Below are 14,789 nucleotides of genomic sequence, written 5' to 3'. Positions count from 1 at the left end.
ACGCAGCCAAGGAAGACACAAAGGAAGCTGGACAATTAGTTCCTGCCTTCTAGGAATAAAACACAGCTAAATACAAGGCAGGATGTATATATTTATTAACAGAGGTGCTATCTGCTTTACAGAGTTGACCTTGCTATTGAATACATAATTTGCATTCATTGCACACAATATAGGAATAATAATTCAACATAGGTTAAATACAAAGAGATTTTTTTTTTTTTCCACCAAAATGCCCATCTTAATATATTGTTGAAGCTTTCAGCCATGAACACTGACCCCTTGGAAATTACATCCCTTTCAAGTGTTTCAGGTTGCTTACCACAGAAGTCTCTGGGGGTTAGTGCAAGCATTGCTCTGTGAATTGGAGGGGTAAATGATTCCCTGCTGTTTCTGCTGCAGTAGTGGCGTGACCAGGAGACTGAAGGAGATGGAATTTTCTTGTGAATCATGGAAACGGTGCGTAAGGTGAGAAAGGTCCGTGCAAAGCCAAAAAATACAGTGTCTATGCAGAATGTTAGACAGATGCCTGAATAGAGTGACAGCAATCATTATGCCATTATCTCAGGTGGGCTGAACATATTCACCAGTGCACCAAACGCACCTCTCTCCACAGCCACAGTGCTGCTACCATCAGCACAGGAAGAAGGCAAAGAAAATTGGCTCCAGCTACTTTAATTGTCATCAACCATAATGCTGTCAGGATAAGCAGCCAAACAAAGATCCGTTTTCTACAGCCTTACACTTTCTCTTGATATTCTGACCAAGAAGGTAGTGGCTACAAGGACAGAGGAATAGTGAAAGATCCAAAAGGACATGTGCTAGCTTTAACTCTTCCCTTATTCTGAGATATTTGTATCTCATACGTGCTTTACTACTAAAAGCTACTCCTTTTATTAATTCATATCATCTGTATCGAGAGATGCATTCATTTTCATGAATTTTCATCTATTTCGTAAGAAACATTATAAAACTAATTCAGTCCAGTGTTTTCAAATATGGTCCTCAAAATGTCTCCTTCTTCCACGTACAATATCCATACTCCCTCCTCACACAGCAGGGTACAGTCAGTGCCTGAAGAAGGAACAACGGGACGAGGGGTGGAGAAAAAGAGGACAGGCCAGCAAGACACTACTGACATGCCTTGTTCCTTACAAAGCAGCAGCAAAGAATAAAAAGTCTCACATTTCCTCCCCCCTCCTCATGTGCCGTTACCACAGGCCATTTCTCAGCTGTGTTCAGCAGACCTTCTTGCCTGCTGTCACCATTCAGATGGGAAAGCTCAGCCTTACACTGTCAGACATTTATCCCAGAGTAGCACCATTCTAGCCACAGCCATCCGGCTTTGACACAAGGAAACCATGTACAGCATTACACAATGCATTATTTAGAGAACTTCTCTTCCCCAGAGGGGGAAAATTCCTTGCAGAAATTTTGCACAATTAAACTGCAGTTTCTCAAGTTATTTTTCAGGTTTCTGGTGTGCCACGTCAATCCCAAGGCCTTGCTTTGTTAATGCTACATCAGGTTCATTGTGAGTTTCCTTTTGCTGAAGTACCACACAAATCAGCCACAACTCATCACTCCCGACAAACCACACTTTCCCCACTACTTATGTCACTTGTCCAACTCCCAAAACAAGAGCTGTGCAGAGACGTGAAAGACACACGAAAGGCAGGACAAGCTAGGTGGGAACCAGCAGGAGACAGATTTAATGCATTAGACGGTTGGTCGTTCCTTCTCCATTTCTACCTGCAGAGCAGTTCCCCTGCTTTCCACAAGCAGTGGAACAGGTGCTTTCCTCAGCTGCACACTGTAACTCTTTGGGTGACCACCACCTTCATTGTGCACTCTTCTGAACTTCAGATTCTCCTGCTGCAGCTCCCTTACCTTCTTCCTATCTCCCCTCCCCATTTTAGGAGCTACAGGGCTTTATCAAACAGCACAGTGATAATCCGTCACAGCAAACAAGTCCACATATTTGATTCCTCCTGTTAGCACTATGAGGACCATGGCTCCATCTTTCAGCCTGTAACACAGGAGTCTTTACTAAAAATGCTCTCTTTGAACTTGCGTCCTGGATGATTGACAGGTACGTTTCAGCTTGCATATTCTGCTGCAGTACAGCTAAATTCAATCTCATGAAAAGGAATTAAACAGTAACAACAACAAAAGAAAAATTCGTACTGAATGAAGTGCTGATTGTTCCTGCAGGTGCTGCGCATTCCCACCTTCTCTGAAACAATCAAGCCAAAGGTGCCTTTCTGTTCTCTGGCTCTACATTACTGAAGTTCAGCTGTAGAATAGATTAGTAAAAAGTTTAGTGCTCACCTGGCCAGTTACACTCAGGGTTTGTACGAGGCTTTTTTCCCCCTTCTCCTTTTCTCTTGCTGATCCATAGGCTCTCCTTGCATCTCCCTTCCTCCTCTCTTGTATTTCCTTGGATTAGACAACTAGAATTCACCTCTAGGGAAGGGAAGTTTGTAATTAAAGAGAAGCTACAGACACACCATGTATCACACACCAAGTGTGTTCAGATGACAGCTTAAAACTAGGGCTAGGAAAAGAAAAATAAGAAATCGCTGACCAATTTCTTTAAGCAGAACAAAACCAAAACAATACCATAATTTTCAGTACTTCAAAACTCCTTCCTGAACATGGATGTTCTTTGATTACCCTCACAGCACTGCACAGTGTATCAGCACTTTGTCCATTATTCCCTTTTCCTCCACTTCATTGGTGGCAGAAGGCTGGTAAAGACAGTAACTTCTGTTTTTGTGACACAAAATGTTTCTCTTCCTCAGACGAGCCTGCACTCAGGAGCCCCTTGTTAGCGAGCATCGCCAGGCATTAGCACAGCAAGATTCATTGTTTTTGTCCAATGAACTTTTTATTCTGAATGCATTTGGCAAAAAGACTGCAAAACTGGTCCTGGCAGCTCTTAAAGCAACCAAACAGCCACTGCACTGCTTGCTAAATCTCTCTTCCCTGTAGTTAGAAAGTCAGTAATACAGGTACAATATTTCTTCTAATCAAGGATTTTGGATGGTACTGGATAAATCACTTCCTCTGCACGTACATCAATAGGGCAGCACATAATTCTGAGGAAGGAAACACATAGTGGCACTCACCCTCCAACACGCACAAGTGTATTGCTGCAGCCAATGTTCCTACAGGTTCTTAAGCGTGGAACACCATGGAGCAGCAAGTACCAGCACAGGAGAGCGAAAAAGTTTATCCGTGGTTCCAAACCAATCCATTTGTACTATCTCAAAACACTGATCCTTGGTTTTCGCAGTGCAATGGAACTAGAATTCCAGAGTGCAGACTTCGAAGGGGAAAACGAAGTGAAAAACCTTAGCCTTTAAATACAAAAATTAAAAAACAGTTTGCATTTACACAGGACTTAATGCACTGCTTCAGAGAAATAACTAGAAAGACTTTTTAAGTTAACCTCTTTTTCTCGATTTGTGTGCGGTATTGTCTATGGTAATGGTACCTTTTCCTTTCCTTTGTTAATAACTGCATACCCACATGTACCAGGAAGAGACAAGGGCACATATATTTGCTTAAAGGAATTTATCAAATACTATAGTATTTGCAATGTATATTATGGTCAACTAATTACCAGTAGGTCCCTTAAAGAAGTATTGTATACTAGATCCAGGTCTATTTTGGTATTTAGGAACTTACAGGTGTTTTTCTTCAGTTATTCATGGCTTTGTCCTGGCGTGCCTGAATCCCGTGTCACGCCTACTTACTTCTTGCCTTGTAGCATCTTCTGCCATTTTTAATCATTTAATCATGGAGATGGTTTTTTTCCCCCTGTTTGAGTATTGCTTTCCTGTAAGATTTTGGGAGAAGAGGCAGAGCAGGTCACCTCCTGCAGAGGCTGGGCCCCCTCAGGACCCGGCCTCAGCGGCTGAACCTGCACGGCGCTGGGCAAGCGGGGCCCCGGCAGCCGCGGACTCCTCACCTCAGCGCCGCGGACTGTCGGGGGAGGGGGGCAGCGGTCGCCATCCCTCCCCTCCCCGGGGCCGACAGCAGACTTCTCTGCGTCCCGGGAAAAAGACGAGCTCCCGGCGGTAGGGACGAGCCGTGCCAGCGCCGACCCCCTCAGAGAGGTGACAGCCCCTGCCTCACTCTGAGCGCCAGCCATCACGGCAAACGGCGACCGCCATTTCGAAGCCCCTCTCCGTTAAGGCGCGACCCCCACCACAGACGGCGGCGGTGCAGCTCCATAGGGCTGGAGACCTCTCCGGGAATGCAGCCTCCCCCCGGCCGGGCAGGGCGGGACGGTATGGACGAGGCACAGCTGAAGAGCCGGGGGGGGGCGCTGATCTCTGTCAGGCGGTGCCGCCTCATCCCCTCATGGGGTCCCGGCTGCTTCCCGCGCCGCGCCCGGCGGGAACGGCCGGGGTCTCTCGGAAAACGTCGGTTAAACGTAGTGAAAGAAGAATAACGTTTAGTGAGCTTTTAAAAGAAAGAAATTAATGCGTATATGTGCGTAGTTAGTATTAAATAGCTTTCATAAAGAAGACTTCTAATCTCACTTATCTCTGTGAACTCAAGTCCTTGTCCAGAACAATGAATTGCAAGTGCGGCTCCATCTGTGCTCTGAGAAATGGGTCCTGGTGAAGGAAATTATTTTACAAAGCACTTCTCCCCCGTTGGGAGCGAGCGTGGAGGAGTCCCCCCCCATCTTTGGCTGCCTCCTTTTGTTTGTGTTAGTCTTTATTTGAGCCCAGGCATAACCGTTTTTCAGGTGGTTTCTGGTTGCCTGATGAGAAGAAATTTAGGTAGGTATTTCTCTGATACACTTTTTTTGTTTACAAAACTCAGAGAAAGAAGTGGGAGGCTGCTCAAGTGAACAAGTGCTTTTTCAAGCGAGCAGCGTCATACAGGGCTTTTTCACTCAGCTTTCAGTAGCAATCTCTCTGTAGGCATTTTGCCAGCTCAACTTGAGTACCCTCTGCTTCTTCCACAGAGTTTTTTAATTGTGCCTGTCTCATATAATGAGAAATGCTGATGCGTAAGATAAGCAGACGTCTATTTTGGTAGTCAGAAACACACGGTTGGGATCTGATCAGCTTTGCCCGAGGGCCGTGTTTTGGATGACAATTCCTATCATTCTAATTTAATCTGTAACAAATAAAGAGCAACTGCTGTATTCATCAGCGCCAGTGAGGTCTGACTCACTCCACAGCATCCAGTACCACTTCAAATATGAAAGGGCTAGATCAATTCTCATCTATATTTAACGAACAAGTAGTCTGTAAGTAATCTTCATAATAAAAATGAGAAGGGCATTATATCCATATATCTTTTCATAATTATTTACACTGCAAACTTTAAAGACTGAGGAGCAACGGCATTTCTCCACAAAACTCTTCCAGCACCACCTTTATCCATTGCTGTACCGGTTTTCTTTTATCAAGGCAGTAGTTTCTAACAGTGAATTGTCATCATTCTGACCAAAAGTATGGGATTTTTTTTTTACCTTTCTCTTGATTAGTGAACTGTGTGTTTTTAATCCTATAGACGCACATTTTTTCTAGCATCCATATTCTAGTAAATTATGTCAAGATAATTCCTTATCAAAACTGCAAGTAACTGAAGCCAAACTTTGATTCAGATGGTCAGTAGGAAATGTAAATCCTAAGCACCATCTCTGAATTTAGCCCATGACAACAGTAGAGAGACACTGAGGTGATACGAGAGCCTTCAGAAGTTCGGCTGAGCAAGTGCTCCATTTCATACTGTTGTTGGTTTGTTGAATTTTTGTACATGGAGCATACAAAGTTTCATCACAAGCCGTTATTTTCTGTGTTGTCCAACACTTGTAAAATCCTGTAGTATACAGGATTATACAAACACAATAAAAATAAATTGTAACATAGACAGCAAATAGTAATATAGAATCATAGAATGGTTTGGGTTGGAAGGGACTTTTAAAAGTCAGCTAGTCCAACCCCATCTGCAATGAGCAGGGACATCTTCAACTAGATCAGGTTGCTCAAAGCTCCCTTCTGAGCAGCCTGTAGCGATCGGTAACTGCACCCCAGTCATGGGATTTGTCCCATGGCAACTAGGTCACAGCTTTCTACCAACACAGTGGCTTCCAGCTCCTCTTGTTTGCTGCCCATGCTGTCTGGATTGGTGTAGAGGCTGGGCTGTCGGCCGTGTCACCTTTTTAGAGGAACACCCCTTAATTCCTTTGAGGTATTTCACTGGCGTGAAGTGAATAAACACATCTGGTCAAGCTGACCCTGTTGGACAATCAATGGGCTTGTCCAAGGGGGATCCAAATGTTTACTCCTACATGCCCTCAGTTTACAGAAGTTATAACATACTTTAAAATATCCCTATCAGTGGCGCATAAGGTTCTAAAATGTCATTGTTCTTTAAATTCAAGCAAAAATAACATCTACATGCACTATTCTGCACGTTTTCCCTCAGTAGTCTCAAGAATTCTTTGATAACCAGAATCTAGAAGCTCTGGGTGTTCCCAGATTTCTCCCAGATTCATATGTTGGTTTTTGAACCATAGAAATTTCTTTGATTATCGCTAAATAATTTCAGCTCATACAATGTAGACCTTTGTGAGGTGTGTTAAAAAAGCTCATTTATATCTTAACCTTCTTTATTTAATTTTCTTGAGTTTATATTTCCCTGTATCTGCTTGCTTTGTTCTGATACTGACAGTTTCTGATTCCCTTTTGACCAGGTCCTTGCAGGCCGGCTATAATCGTATTTCCAAACACTGCCAGCCTGTTCTACATACCCATTTCCAGTCAGGCTGCAATCGCGATGGGTAACTGCGTTGTATTGTATCTACAGGAGCGGTATGCTTACAGACTTCATATCTCATGGTGGGTTTCCAAACAGACAGTGGTCTTCCATGGTGCAGCAATTTTCGTTGCAGTGGCTTTGTAAGTACAACTGGAATTCACAACTTGCCAATAGAGTCATCCGTGAATCACAAAAATACCATAATAAGGAATTTGAAAATGCAGCTTAGTATTTAAAATTCCAAAACTATGAAAAAAAACCCCAAAACAAACCCCCTTATCTTAATTCTAACTTGTCCATTTTGGCAGGAGTAATTTTCAGATCAGGTAACCCTTCCATTTTTGTAATCTTATACAGGTTAAAGGAATAGGTTTGGTTTTAGTCATGTTCTTTACTGGCACCTGCATTTCAAAGATTTGCCTTTGTTAGCAGTCAGACTGTTAATGTTACTGTTTGCAGTAACAGGAAGAGTTGTCAGTCCTAAACTACAGTTTATATGAACATCGCTTATCCTAAAGCCAAACCGAAACAAGCCATATTTAAGTGCAGCCGTTATTTTTTGTTGTTGCTTGCAATTCTCAGGTATTGTTGTAATATTTCTGACTACACAAGCAGCGATGATCGACCCGTTATACAATGGCTCCACTGATGCAAGCTCAGTGGGAGATCAAGCCATTCCTAGTCTTTCTTTAAACTGTATTTGAAAATTAAATAATTTTTCATTTGTATGACCGTGGGCTAGATGCCAAAAGGTGAAAAGCTATTATTAAATGAAACGTTATAAAATGCTATAGCCTCAAGAATTGAATGGGAATGGCGTATTTCTTAGGCAGTTAATAGTCTGCACTATTTAACTGATGAGCTTTTCCAATGTGTATTCTATGAAAGCATTCAGTTGCTGAACATTAAGTAGGTCTGTGGGGGTTTTTTTTGTGACTCTTTTAATGTTTAAATTGGCATACAGAAATGACTTGTAATGAAACGTGTAACTAACAAATTATAAATGGAAGTATTTTAGTCATAAAACATATAATTATAGTGGAACTTACTCTTTCTGTAATTAAAAAGTTGAGATCCACTGTCTTACCCTGATATAGTCTTAAAATCTCCTTATTTAAATGGTTTTACACAAACATTATTCACTACAGTAGATCCCTTTAAAAGTCAGGAGTTCTTCATGCTTTTTAAATACCTGTTCATCTCTGTGTGCATTTTTCTTTGCCCGGAGATGGACTTGTGATTACAAACAGAATGCATGATTGCATTAACCTACACACATCATAAACACTGGTGAATCAGAAGTTAATATAATAATACTAAAGAGGTTTGCTGAAAGGGAAGCAACAATTGCTGAAGACTTTAAGGACACTACTGGCATACATACTACTACCGTGAAAATCTTGAGGCAGTTTTAAATTCCAGCTATGCAAATATGGATACAGCGCTCCGAACTGTGAGCATCTGAGTTAATGCGCATTGTGTTGTATTGTCTTCTCCTACCAGGTCACGTGGGTGCTGCTTCCGTTATCCCTTCTTAGCTTTTAAATAAATTCAAATACACCTTGTTCAAAAGGGTTGCCACCGTCTTGGAGAAGACAAACATAAAAAACTTTGTGATTCAGCCAGTTCTTTACACGTCCCTTTCACACCTCTGGAGTTCATCAGCCTTCTGCTTCATTAATAGGGAGAACTCACATTAAGACATCCCTCCATCAGTGCTTGCCTCCTCTTCCAAATCACATCGTATTTTGTTCACATGAAAACATCCCCCATCCTGGCTGCTGCTTTCCTCATCTGCATCTCTGCCTAAAAGTAGGGTTGCTGTATTTCTGAGAGCAAAAGACTAAGGTAAAGGGAAGGATAAGCTCTGCAGAGACCATGGTGTGCTGTCATTTCTGACAGCTCCCTGGGAGAGTCCCAGAGCCCATCTCCAGTCTCAAAGCAGGGCTCAGGCTGCAGGAGTGTACTTCAGGGCCCCTGAAGGAAATGAAGCTACCAGTTCTCAGCCTGCTGAACCAAAGCCCAGGCGCTCTCTGTCTGCTTTGTCGTGGAGCAAGCAAAATGCTTCAGTTCAGAGTTTTCATCTCTAAATCATAATTTCATCCCAATGCCCTTCCCATCCTGGAGCGTCCCTCATGGCCATTCGCTGCCCGAGAGGAAAAGCAGAACATGCGCAGGTACAGCTGCAGTAAGCTGTGTCCAAGGGGCCTACTAGCCAGGGTCTGATTGCAGTTAGGCTTTCATTTAGCCAGACATCTGAAACGACAGCTCCTAGCTTTAATGCGTCTGTGCTCTAGCTGCGACATCTAGTTCTGTTCTCATTTGCACTGGTAGAAGAAAAATCCCGAATACAAAACTACTGCGTTACCTGAACACAGAGGACAGCAAGGGCAAAGCAACTGAGGAGTTTTACAGCATGGATTCGAAGCAAAAAAACAGCAAAGGGGACTGAAACGGAGAGAGAACCTCCATTAAAAAATTCTTCAGCAATGAAGGAAATGAAACACTGGCAATCTTAAAGTAAGAGTGGATTCCACTGCCTCTGAAATCAATGGAAGTAGTGAGAAGAATATTGGAGCTTTACACATATATTCAAAGATGATTTAAACTAGAAGCCAGCAGCTGCAGAGTAGTCAGATAAGGACTATAGAAGCGCAGCAAATTATGTAGGTAGCAGCACAGCATTAAAGAGTAATTACACTTGCATCGGGAAAGAGCAGGAGAAGCAGCTCAACAATGTAACAGTTCTAGCCAAGACTGAAGTGCAAGGTACATAACCATAGTCCAGCCCTTACAAATCATAAGCACAAACTGCAGACCTCAGGCAGACGCCTGGAAGCAGAAGGGGGGAGATGGAATGCCTGATGTAGAGATAGCACTGAAATGTAAATAGCATCGCTGAACTATAGTGAGTTAGAATTATATTGGATTCATTCCCAGCTCTAAACTCCAGAGGAAAGGTGACTCAGAGGACTTCAAAGCCAACAACAAACAATACACATAGAAGAGCCTACATGCAGTAAATTCTAGATACCAATTGCCGAGAGAAGGATCCACACAGATTCTAGCGAGCAATGTGTACCGCAGTTAGCAATAACTAGTGCGTAGTTCTGCTACAACAGGAGTCAGGTTACCCAAATACCATAAAGTTACCCTTAGTTACTTCTGCAGAGCTGGAGTGTGATGCTCCCAGGAGTAATCCTTAGTCTTGTTTTGTACAGCTTTCTTCAGAGGCAGCAGTAACATGACTAGGAGTGCCCTCACAACCTCTCAGGGCTACATTAAGAATTACTGCTGGGAAGACTTGGCATAATTATGATGTTTAAATCTCTGAATTTACCCTTAGTGGATGAAGATCTGAACTAGAGTGGCCTATGTCACTGAAATGCTAGGCCTGAGTAAGTATGCAGGACATTATTAATAAGTTTGGAAGGTGAAGTTATCCAAATAATCATTTCTCTTTCTCAAAATTCTTTCTCCTTCCCTCTTCTCACATGTAGCTTTTCTTTTCCCCTCTGTAGTACAGGAAATTAAAAGCTGCAGAAGGAAAAATTGAGATGACATTTCATGTTACAAATATCCTATGCAAATTCCCAATAATTGTGCTGTATGCGATTGTAATAAATAGCAATGCTGGGTTAAGAGAAATCTACAGTTCTTTATTTGCTGCTTTTCTTCTTACAGCTAATGAGTTCCCTTAGTGTTCCAAATCCATCTTTGCTGCCACACACTTACAAAGGTAAATCACTTGAATGGGCTGAGCTCTCTTCTATTTATTGTTGCTAAGGGAACCACCTTGTTGGTATTCACCAACAGAACATGTCTTTTGACATGTGTTTCTGAGGACCAAGTGCAACACAGCTATGGAGTATTCAGTGAAAAAATGTATTGCAGCATCCTTGGAAATACACAGAAGAGCAGCATTACTGTAGTACCTTAGCTTGAGATTGTTTTGGATTTCTTACTTGTTTCTTTAAACAGGTAAGAATTGTAATATATGTAGTAATCTGAGTAATATTCCCTAATTCTGCCCACAATTTAAACATAAAGAATCATAGTCTGTGAAATAAGTGTCACTAAAATAGTGCCCATCTAATTTATTTTTTAAATACTTTTCCTTGTATAAGAAAAATTTTCCATATAAAAATCTTACTATTACCAGTTATGTGACTAAAAAAAAAAAATAAAAAAAAAATCAATCCAAGTAGAGGTAAAGTAGAAGTTTGAGCCATTTCTGAATAGCCAGGTATTTGAAGGTTATTTGAATGGCATCAGTGACCTGTTGGAAAGTATCAATTGTACAAATAAAGCACTAGACTCATGAAAGGCAATAAGCATCTTTGACTCTCAGAATACATTTGTGTCTTGAGATAGCAGCTTCTGGCAGGAAAAAAAAGAAAGATGTAGAGGTATTGAAGAGATATCATTACTTTCAGAATCATGGTTGACTATGGGAAACAAACTAATTTTAATTTCCTGGTGATTTTGATTACTGCCAAAATACCTGTGTGGGAAGCAGTGGTATCTGAGGTTGGAGGCAGCAAAGCCTGAAAACATGCAGGAGGCACGAAAGCGAAGTGTTGACAGGGCTGTATCTCACTGAAGTCTTGTGTGCACATTTATATTTCCTTGATGATGGCAGATCCTACTACCTGGATTGCTCTAACACCAGCCGATCTGCCATTATAGAGCAGCACTTAATTCGATTTACTTACTGAACCAAACAGGTGTTCCCTGTCTCAAAGGAGCTTACAAGCTAAGTGCAAAACAAACCCAAGACCCTGAAGCAGACAGCTAGAGAACCTAAATGAAACAATACTTAACAGTCCCTTCTTAGTTTAACAAAACCTGAAAGCCTGTCATTTATATGATGCATAACTTTACACCACCGGTTCTCACTGAGGACCTCATTACAGAGCTCTCCGAGATTAAAACAGCAGCTCTGTTAATAAACTCTGGAGAGCAATGGGAAGTTGTCCTAGAACACAGGCAGTATCTTTTAGGGCCTGTGGAGATACCTTGGAATAAGCAAACTAAGTTTTACATTTTCAAAGCTGATGTGTAACAAATCTAAAATGAGTAGCGCTACAGAGCAAGAAAGCAGCCACAGCCTCTACAAGCTAATTTTCAAGCTGCCCCCCCGGCCATCCCTGCATAAAACGCTCTGAGAGAATGCAATCTTATTTGCAAAGCATTGTTGTACAGTTGCGGGGAGCTCTCCAGCTGCTTTAGGGTTCTTCTGTTTTGGAATACTATGCGAACAAGGTAGTTGCATATACAATATGGAGACAACAAAGGCATAAACAAAAGGGGCTGCATTACAGTGAGCACGCCCCAGATTTTCAAAGAAAACGGAAAGAAAAACCTTCTCGCAGCAAACTGTATTAGTAGCTTCAAGACCAGGTGCAAAGGATATTCCTTGACACCTGGAAACAGACAAAGGCTCATTATCTGCTTTAGATATCTGCCAGTACTTACATGTAATCCCTGAGAACGTGTTCTGATTTGGCAAGTGCTTGAGTATGCAGTTCCATTCCACTGTAACACGGGACCCACGTACATTTGGTCACCACATTTAAGGCCAAAGCATAGAAACAGCAGATATGCCCAACACTTGGAAAAATTATTGTTAAAATGAAGGAAACAGTACATTTGGGGTTTTTTCCAGTTTCAATGTCTGAAAGATATCTTGCCTCTCTTTTTGTTGAAACATTAAAAAAATTCAAAATCCAACCCAGAGAAATAAGCCCAGCATAATTGTTTTCAGTCAAAATTATAAAAAAGTTTAGTAGTCATGAGTTGAAAGCAGTCCTACAACAGAAAATGTATTAGGCAACAGAGGATATAAGCAATTCCAGTAGCTAAAATAACACAGACATTATGGGATGCATAAGAAATTGACTGAGGGAGTTTGGTTTTACAGGAAAATAGTTTTCTCCCAAAAAATTCCTGGTCCACGAGAGCAGGTAATGGAAGAAAAAAAAATAAATATAGATTTTAGCTCCAATCCTTAAAACACTTGTTTCCATACTCAGTGGAAATGGAAAGGTTTACCCATCCATGTGGTACATAAAAGGGATAAAGACAAAAGGAATAATATGTTGTTTATTGGGTAGTAAATCATTCAATGATGTGAGGGGTTTCCATGGAACCAGCTCCTGTTTCCAGGATTCAAGAGACCGGCCTGCTCTACATCAAGTGACAGAATTACAGGAAATGGCTTCTCAAATAATGGTACTTTCATGAAAGCTCATTTTGAGACATTTTAACTGGGACTCAGAGCTAAATTTAAAATGCTTTTTCGAAAGAGTGGGGTTTTTTTTCCACATTTTCCTGTACCATGCAAAACCATACATTGCAAAAATCATGTTTTAGGGTAGTAAGATTAACTTTTTCAAAACTACCATTTATTTAACAAGATTTAATTTGGCTTTCTCAGCAGCATTTCAAAGAAATGCAACATTTGAAGCATATGGCATTAAATATCCTTAATAGTATTCGTGGTAAGAAAGTATGAATGATACAGTAAATAAAAAAATTTAAAACCTATAGAATCCTAGAACGGTTTGGAACAGACCTTACAGACCATCTAGGTTCCACTCCCCTGCCCTGGGAGGGACACCTCCCACTAGACCTTGAACACCTCCAGGGATGGGGCAGCCACAGCTTCCCTGGGCAACCTGTTCCGGTGCCTCACCACCCTCACAGTGAAGAATTTCTTCCTAATCTCCAATCTAAATCTCCCCTCTTTCAGTTTAAAACCATTACCCCTCGTCCTATCATTACACTCCCTGATAAAGAGTCCCTCCCCAGCTTTCCTGCAGGCCCCCTTCCCTTACTGGAAGGCTGCTATAAGATTTCCCTGGAGCCTTCTCTTCTCCAGGCTGAACACCCCCAACTCCCTCAGCCTGTCCTCATAGCAGAGGTGCTCCAGCCCTCTCATCATCTTTGTGCCCCTCCTCTGGACCTGTTCCACCAGGTCCATGTCCTTCTTGTGCTGAGGACTCCAGAGCTGGATGCAGTACTGCAGGTGGGGTCTCACCAGAGCGGAGTAGAGGGGTAGAATCACCTCCCTCGGCCTGCTGGCCACTCTTCTTTTGATGTAGCCAAACTTGCAGGCAAATGGCCGTCCCTCTGAGGGAACCTGAGAGTAGGTGCTGGGCGTGCCCTACCAAAAGGAGGCATTCGCGTAGCGTGGCCTCCAGAGCAGCAGTACGGATCTCAGTGACGGCAGTGAGCACTCCACCCAAGAGGAACTGTCACGTAGCACCTGCCTCCTCACGTTACATGTGCTCCCTCATAGCCCGCTGCTGATCATTGAGAGCCGTGAACCTCCACACACCGGGTCAGCTCATTCCTGTGGTCGTGTTACTTTGCAAACAGCATTTTGTTCTTATCAAGGCTTATGCTCAGATAGGCTCCATTCATCATCACCCCCACCTCTCACAAAAGAATGTGAAAAGCAGGACTGCAGAACCTGGGTAAGATAAAAGTTAGAGCTAAATCACACCAAGATCAGCACAAAACTCATTGTCTCCTCTGGCAGCTATACGCACAGCACAAACCGATCTCACGGAATTCTGAAGCAAAGAATAACATTGGTTGGATACTGTAGCAAAAGACCCTCTTTTTAAAGGAAAAATGTCATTGTGAAATGCTGAGAATTATGTAAGATTCCTATTGCAGAGATGATGAAAATGTTCATTGAAAATTTCAAGCCACCACTAAAAAAGACGCTATTATCCAAAGGTCAAGGTCAAAACAAGACTGTTTCACCAAATTTCTCAAAGGTCAAAAGAAGAGGGAAAATTTAATACATAAATATATACATTCATCAAGTTGAAATAATAGTGATTCCAGAAACAGATTTGACAGAAGATCAAGCACAGTTTTCCCAGAAGTACAGTTTCTCAACTCAGCATTTCAGCGGTTTGCAGCAGCAAGGCTGTAATAACTGGCATAAAATTAAGCACAAGTTTAAGTGGTATAGTTACGAGTAA

At 42.0% G+C, this 14,789-nt stretch overlaps 1 protein-coding gene across 11 annotated transcripts in view; it reads right to left on the bottom strand.

The window, feature by feature from the left end:
• Window positions 1–4,278, bottom strand: part of MYO3B (myosin IIIB) — a 209,054-nt gene extending 204,776 nt beyond the window's left edge. For 10 of the 11 annotated variants that reach the window (XR_010072054.1, XM_063341942.1, XM_063341945.1 and 7 more), the window contains exons 1-3: window positions 3,974–4,278; window positions 3,691–3,841; window positions 2,329–2,463 (exon numbers count right to left, since the gene is read on the bottom strand). The gene's annotated coding sequence lies outside the window, so the exon portion shown is untranslated. Of the gene's footprint in view, window positions 1–2,328; window positions 2,464–2,584; window positions 2,698–3,690; window positions 3,842–3,973 lie in introns of those variants that run through there. The other variant, XM_063341943.1, reaches the window with a different exon arrangement.
• Window positions 4,279–14,789: the final 10,511 nt, after the last annotated feature.

Source organism: Chroicocephalus ridibundus, chromosome 7, assembly GCF_963924245.1.
Source record: "Chroicocephalus ridibundus chromosome 7, bChrRid1.1, whole genome shotgun sequence".
NCBI lineage: Eukaryota > Metazoa > Chordata > Aves > Charadriiformes > Laridae > Chroicocephalus > Chroicocephalus ridibundus.
Note: the sequence above shows the minus strand (reverse complement) of the source record. Positions and strands in the feature narration are given on the sequence as shown.